The sequence below is a fragment of the Littorina saxatilis genome, unplaced genomic scaffold (assembly GCF_037325665.1).
Source record: "Littorina saxatilis isolate snail1 unplaced genomic scaffold, US_GU_Lsax_2.0 scaffold_440, whole genome shotgun sequence".
NCBI lineage: Eukaryota > Metazoa > Mollusca > Gastropoda > Littorinimorpha > Littorinidae > Littorina > Littorina saxatilis.
In genome coordinates this window covers 25,001-32,500 of record NW_027128358.1, presented here as the reverse complement: position 1 = coordinate 32,500, position 7,500 = coordinate 25,001, and the positions used below count along the sequence as shown (strand labels likewise).

Here is a 7,500-nt window from a genome sequence, read left to right as displayed (position 1 = left end):
ATGTCATGTTTACTCTGAAGATGTGCTGAACATTAAAACAAAGATCAGTCCAATGTTTTCATGCTGTGTGCAGATATATCCGACTCGTCTCGGTCTTCTAGTTTTGGCTAGCTAAGCCTCATTGGCGGCCGGCCCCCGGCTTTCAGTGTAGATCTTTTAGTTTTAGGTTGTGTCTTGTGAAATACACGTTTGACGTATAATGAATACCTTCCATGTACTCGGCAGGCTATGGCTGAGTCCAACAATGCCATGCTGATGGTTGCCCTGTCCTGGATAACCTTGACAACTACACGGCAAATGACAATCAATGAAGGTGATTTAATGTGTTTGTTTCACTGTCTGTTTCATATGAATTAAAACACAATTGAAAAGGTGCTAACTGTTTTGCATTAATTAAGAGAGTTGTTATTTTCGTATTAAAATATCGACTGTGATAACAACTTCTTAAAAAAGGAAAACACATGCTCTTGTCAATAATGAAGACGACACTTACCATGTCTTAAAATGTACTCAGCGTGGCTGTCTGGTACACTTTTTTGATCACAGATTTGTTCACTATCCACGCGTGCGTGTGTGTGTATGTGTGTGTGTGTGTGTGTGTGTGTGTGTATGCGTGTGTGTGTGTGTGTGAGTGCATGTGTGTGTGCGTGCGTGCGTGCGTGCGTGATTGTGTGCGTGCGTGCGTGCGTGTGTGCTTTCGTTCGTTCGTGTGTGTGTGTGTGTGTGTGTGTGTGTGTGTGTGTGTGTGTGTGTGTGTGTGTGTGTGTGTGTGTGTGTGTGTTGGTCAGTGTGTTTTACAGCTAACCCACCTTGTGAAGCCCCATTGGTCTGGGAAGGTCAGACTGGAAAGCTCAAGTTTTTCTATAGGCCTGAAGCATTTTCTTTTGAGGCCTTTTTTGCAATTCTTAAACGAGCGGACAACCCAGGTAAACTCCACTTCATGCTTGTTTGTGAAAACTTATCAAAATAATGGTAGTTTTGTTTTGTAATTATGTTGATGTTAAGTTTGTGTTGTAAACATGTGCACCAAGGCAGTAGGGTATTTGTTAAGAGAAATTTTGAAAAATATACTATTGATCTGACCATGCAGGTGGTTTTTTTCTGTATAATTTGACCAATCTGAAAAAATCTATCTCTGGAATCCACAGTATCAAAATGTACTCAAATGCACCACATGTATAGCAATTACTTAAATCAAATGAAACATATAAGCTCCTGCTAGGGCACTGTTTTTCTTCAGTGATGGAAACAAAAGGTAGTCCAGAGTCGTGGCCTGTCGGCAAGGCGCATAGTGCAAAGCCTTTGACATAAAGCTGCCGTGTTAAGGCAGAAGGAAGTAAGTCCATGAAACATAGTTTCGAGAAAATCGACATTTTCTGTTTGCATCACTGTTTTGGAATGAAAAGCTTTAAATGATTTTTTTGTTTGCTGATAACATGTAGGGCATTATTGTGCGTTTCTGCTATGAATATTAAAACCCTCATTTGATTCATCACTTATAAATAATTATTTGTGTGGACTTATTGCCTTTTGTCGAATTAATTCCCTAAACTCATTCACTCAAAAAATAATGGTAAAAGGCAGTAAGAGGACATACTGCTTTCTGCCAAATTATATCCCGACTTAAATCTTATTTTTTAAAAATGGCAAAAAGCAGCATTGGACTTACTGCTTTCTGCCATATTATATCCTGGTCGATGTATCTGGCTGAGAAAAGGGCATATAGCAGCAAGTGGACTTACTGCTTTCTGCTAATTTATTAGCTCAGAAAATTGAAAGTAAAAGAAAATACACGCAACACTGCTTTTGGAACTTTTTTTTCAAATGTGACTTTACGTCCAGTGATTTCGTGAATTTCTGAATGCACAAACAACTTCCTTGGTAAACAATTTGTTTTTTATTTGTGATTAACTGAGACAAATGTTCCCGTTTTCTTAAATTTCAACACATGCTTAAGTTAGTCTTTGTATTGGTTCCTCGTTTTGCTCATCATTCTGTGGTCGCTCACTCATGATTAACTTTATTGTTAATCCGTTCTTGTGTCATTGATATCGTTTAAAAAGACCATTATTTTTAATACAAGTCTGATACTATCTTTTGATATTCACAAGACAAATATTGACTTGAACACAAGTATTTTAACATTAAAATAAAAATCTAAGAAAACGCTTACACACACACACACGCTGTTTTCTTGTTGCTTGTCTGTAACACACACACACACACACACACACACACACACACACACACACACACACACACACACACACACACACACACACACACACACACACACACACACACTTTTTCTGTCCTTCTCACTGTCTTTCTCGCTTTCGTTTGCTAATAAGAATTAGAATCCAGGATCTGACAATAAGACGTTTTATTTATTGAGTTTGACTAACGATTTCCAAAGGACACAAAATTAAAGCAACAGCATGACAAAAAGAAATGGTTTGACAAGCCGCCATTATACCAGAATTAACAATAGATAATCGTGCAGTCTTTATTTCCAAAGTACATGAAATTAAAGCAACAGCAAGACAAAAAGAAATGGTTTGACAAACCGCCATTATACCAGAGTTAACAATATTATCGTGCAGTGTTGACTTTCAGCTGAAGTGTTCCAGTTTTGAATACATTTTTTTTTAAATTAGTTTGGAAAACTGTGTGATGAACTATATAACCATTTGTAGTTGTACACCATGCGCGCTACATTTGCTAGTAGAATTACATAGTAATTCACACAGTGTCTACAAACATTGTAGTTGAGTGTTCAACTAGCAAAACCACAAACCTGCAAAATATGATGTAGTATATTCATTTATCACAGCATCTCCCCCAGTTGCAGTCTGCATTCCTTCTAAAACTATTCACTGCAATTCTGCCATCCGACTGATGATAATTATCAACTACAGCGATTAACTGGATGTAGATTTGTTTCCATGAGCCTGTTTGGATAACTAACAAACAACATACAATCCCCCCACCCCCTCTCCCTCCTCGTCCCCACGTTCTGCATCTCTGCGCTCATCATCTGTTATTGTCAAAATTAAAGTTGTCAGTATTACTCTTCGTCCTATTCTTTGGCCCATATCCGTCGTATTTTGCTGGCATTTTCATTTGGGCAAGGTCCATTGTGGCCTCTTCTCCTGCAAGCCGAGGTGGTTGTATCTCGCAGTTGCAACCTGCCAGCAACGCTTACACATCTGTCAAATGAAAAAGGCAGCAAAAGTGAGACATTTTATTGACAAATCTCCTTCCCACCCTCCTTCACATCATCCTTTTCCTCTCCCGCGCACCCCACCCCCCCCCCCCCCCCCCCCCCCCCTCGACTATACTGACAAACGATTACTGCTGATACTAAAACTACTGCAACGAAAATGATGTCAAGATGTTGCTCGTTTTAAAATATACCAGAAAGGAATGAAAAAATTGTGCACGGTATTTTTGGCTGTGTCAGTGAAACATACCTTGTTTTGGGCCCTTGAACAAAAGGAGGCAGTGGTGGCGAGTATCCCTCAGACTGTGTGCTGCAGCTGTCGTCGCTGCCTGTCCCGCTTCGAATCACATTTCTGTCAAATACAATAGGACATAATACTTATTCCGATGGTTGGAAGCACAAAGAGACCGGAGAACAATCCTCCAGCTGTATGTCATACTGTTCCAGATCTAACACGCTGTCAGTGCTCAAGACAACAAGTCACTCATTCTAGATCAACACAACTATCACTCTTTGTATTAGAAACATGCTAAATGCATCCATAAATATCATGATGGACATAGCAGAAGTGAATAGTCAAGAAGTCACGGTGGAAGTAGGGTACAACAACAAAACTATAATAAATGGGCATTTGAACTATGGCATTTTACTTGCCAGCTCCGAAATGCAAGAGCACATTGGAATACCCAAATCAGTCAGAAAATCAGTGTTGTCGTTGTAAATTCCCATACACCTATTGAGAGAGAGTCATTTCAGACCGGAACGCAAAACTGCCAACAACAAAAATGAAACAAACAAACAAACTTACTGTTGAACACGTCGGCAGCTCTCATCGCCATTTTCCCCGACAAAAGCCAGGGAATTAATGATACAAAAAGCTTAGTTCTGATTGGGTAACCGCAGTCAGGGTTACAAAAGGGTGAACGCGATTGGCTAATGGACATAGAGCGCTAAACCATGCAAACCTAAAAACCAAACGTCCCTGGACTTGCTTCCATTTGCCGATTTTTATCCTTCGATTACATTTTTTTACTGGACTTACTTCTTCAAAAAGTCCATAAATATTGATCGCACATCTTAGAAATGTTGACACAAGATGCGCCTTTTTCCCTTCTGCATTATGATATGAACATCTCATTTTTACCAATTTGGACTTACTGCCTTCTGCCAATACACGGCAGAAAGGCCTATAGTTAAAGAATTGTGTACACAGACTAGGGAAGACCACATATTGTGTGTGTGGTCCTCGACGCTCAAAAGAAACAGGTGGGCGAATCATCAGGTCTTGCTGAAAGTCCAGTTCTACACATCTTCCCCTTTCCTGTTGCTATACAGTTGGTAAACCTCTGGCAAAACACGGTCAGTCCATATTTTTCAAAAAACACTATTTCTATGTAATTATAACAAACGCACCGGCGCTTATTTTTCCCTGAAATTCCAAGCTTTTGAGATTAATACTTTTTATCAAGTTAGTCAACAACAACAAAAATTACAAAAAACAATGGCAGAAAGCAACAACATAAACTAACTTTGACCTCTCATATACTGTTTACCTCTGTAAGTGACAAACTCGAACTTCGAAGGCAGAACACATGCAGTAATGTATGTTTGCAAAACAATGCTAGAAAGAAAACCTAAAAGCCAGCACCGACCTTCTTCCCAGATTATTAAACAAATGTCATCGTAAGAGTTCATAGCATGTCACACAACTATGAATCATGATTTACAAAAAGAGATTGTTCTGAACTTATATATACTTCCCAAAGTCACCTCTTCCCAACAATTGTTGAGAAATCCTGGGCCATGCAGATCTGAATTTACTCGAACATGGTTGCAATGTTTGTATTCGTATACGATTAAGTCTCCCATTGATACTGTTTGTATGAATTAACACACATACAAATTATTGAATACTGTGTTAGATAAACGGGCAACGAATAATCGGAACGTTGCTATAAAGTGATTGTTTTAACATTATTGCAATTATGACAGTATGCATGCTATATTTATAAATATAGGTGTATCTACCTTGACTTTAATTCCATTGATTCAGACCTCACTTTCGGAGCTATTTTCCCCTCGTAATTATTAATAGTTCTGAACCTACCCTCTTTAAATATGAAACATATTATTGTATAAACTCTCGCTTCTGGTTTGAATTGCTTTGTTTCAGGGAAGGACATACTAGTCTGCACCACAAGACTGGGAATTAAATGCAATGTCAGCAGTCCACAATACAATCTGCACAGTGTAACAAATCATAGCCTTACGGTGCTCATTCCACGCATTACAAAGGACTTTGAAGATACGTACATACTGCTTACCTACACTAACGGAACATCACCGCCTACGGACGCCTGCCGTTTAGTGGTTAAAGGTAACAGTGGAAGCACATGAATGATGTATGTGCCCCCTTATATCAGGATATGATTCGTTATTTGTATTTTTGACCAATATATTACATTTTACACAGATTGAGACAGTCAGTGTTCCTAGCAGTCGAGGTGAACAATGACTGTCGATATAATTATGTGTAAAATGTCATATTTTGGTAAACACAAACCACACACACCCAATTTATGTACCAATCGATTATGGTTAAAATTCCTTATAGTTTTTACAATTGAATGCACACAAACGTGCATTATTTTGTAGTCTTGGCTGGCCGCCAAAATATGATTTGTTGTCAGACTGTGACGTCACATGGCTCAAAGAAGGGACATCCTATGTTCAATAGATACATAGTGTTTTACCTTGTGTCTTGACTTGCGCATTGCGTGAACCAACAGCTCAGTTTATTGAACTTGTCTTCAAGTCAGTAGTTAAACAGATATAACGGTTAAATTACTTGAAGTGAACATGTCCTCTGTGCTACCACAACCATTGGCACCTTGATGTGTCATTTTCACTTGAAACAAGTTTCAAAAACTGCATTCACAACAGAACGGTTCCTCTTTCTCTGCAGATTCTGACACGTCTGCAGGTTTTCAATCCCCTGCATGTACATAATACAAACTAAAAGTAATACTCTTATTATTCTGTAGTTCAATATTTGACGAGTCAATGATCGTGTATTTTAATATTACTTGATTTTTGTCATCAAAACACATTTCTTGTCAAGAAAGATTGGCGTGATCATACTCGTTATTTGAAAACCAAAGCTGGTTTAACAAAAGCGCCCAAGATAGGGAGGATTTTGCGACAATCTTTAAAAGTACCATGACAACAAATGTGTTTTTCAGCCATGGCCTAGTGGATTGCTTTGATCAGATCCTTATATGCCTACGCACGTGACGTACTTTGTGGAAAATTGCCTTTCGTTGCAACTATAATTTTAAATGTTATGCAATTTTCCGGAAAGAGTTTTAAAACCCGTGATAGAATTGTTGAATTCCATGCACACAATTCAGAAGTTCATATGCATATGGACAAATACTTGATACCAGTACTGCCGACGTTTCTATTGAGTATGGCGACTGGTGTAAAAGTGCCAGTCCTGTAAGAACGATTGCAGTTGTTGTAATAATTGTTGTGCTACAAAAAATACGAAATGTTACTATAAAATAGCCAAGCAGGGCACTGCTGACCGATTATCTCCCTTGACTTGCTAGGGCATGACGAATTGACCCTTAGCACAAAAGCCAAGTACAAGCCACATGGAAAAGATACAATATTACAAGACCCATGGCAAATATACCATCAAGTAGCCCAGCAGGGCATTGTGGACCATGTGTAGCCCTTGAGAAATCGTCAATCATGAATTCAAAAAGCGAACGTCTTACCAGAAAACAGACAAAATAAAATCAAGTTCTATTATAGAGCGAAATAGTAATTTTCAAGAGATAGTCTCCCCTGCACTACTGTTGGGACTGGAGCCCCCAAACACAGCCTTTTCGCGCACATTAGAAAAAATCAACCAGCCAACACACAGCCGTTGACGACAAAACAAAGATATGGTCCAGTAAGCAGCAAACAGGTATTAGACCAGCATAGCGCTGCAAGTCAAAATCCCATGCAAGGGCAAAATCTTTGGTAACAACCAGAACAACAAAACAGCTGATATAAAACAAACTCCTACTAATATGGACATCAACCAGCAAAAAGCTCAAGAGCAAAAAAGTTACACAAAACGTGCCTCCATTGATACAATGGATAGTCTAGAGGGGTGGGTGGTGGAATAACGTGTCACCAAATCCAAAAACCTGACCTTTCACCTTGCTGGAATCTTGCAAAGTGCTAGCTAAGCTCTGCGCGAGTCGCTAACCGACGCATCGGTC

At 39.0% G+C, this 7,500-nt stretch overlaps 1 long non-coding RNA gene across 2 annotated transcripts in view; it reads left to right on the top strand.

The window, feature by feature from the left end:
* The window catches only part of LOC138956718 (uncharacterized), a 27,361-nt gene that overhangs the window by 15,667 nt on the left and 4,194 nt on the right, over window positions 1-7,500 (top strand). Inside the window, exons 2-4 of one of the 2 annotated variants that reach the window (XR_011452767.1) lie at window positions 226-313; window positions 789-926; window positions 5,397-5,600. This is a non-coding gene — a long non-coding RNA (uncharacterized lncRNA). The remainder of the gene's footprint in view (window positions 1-225; window positions 314-788; window positions 927-5,396; window positions 5,601-7,500) is intronic. The other variant, XR_011452766.1, reaches the window with a different exon arrangement.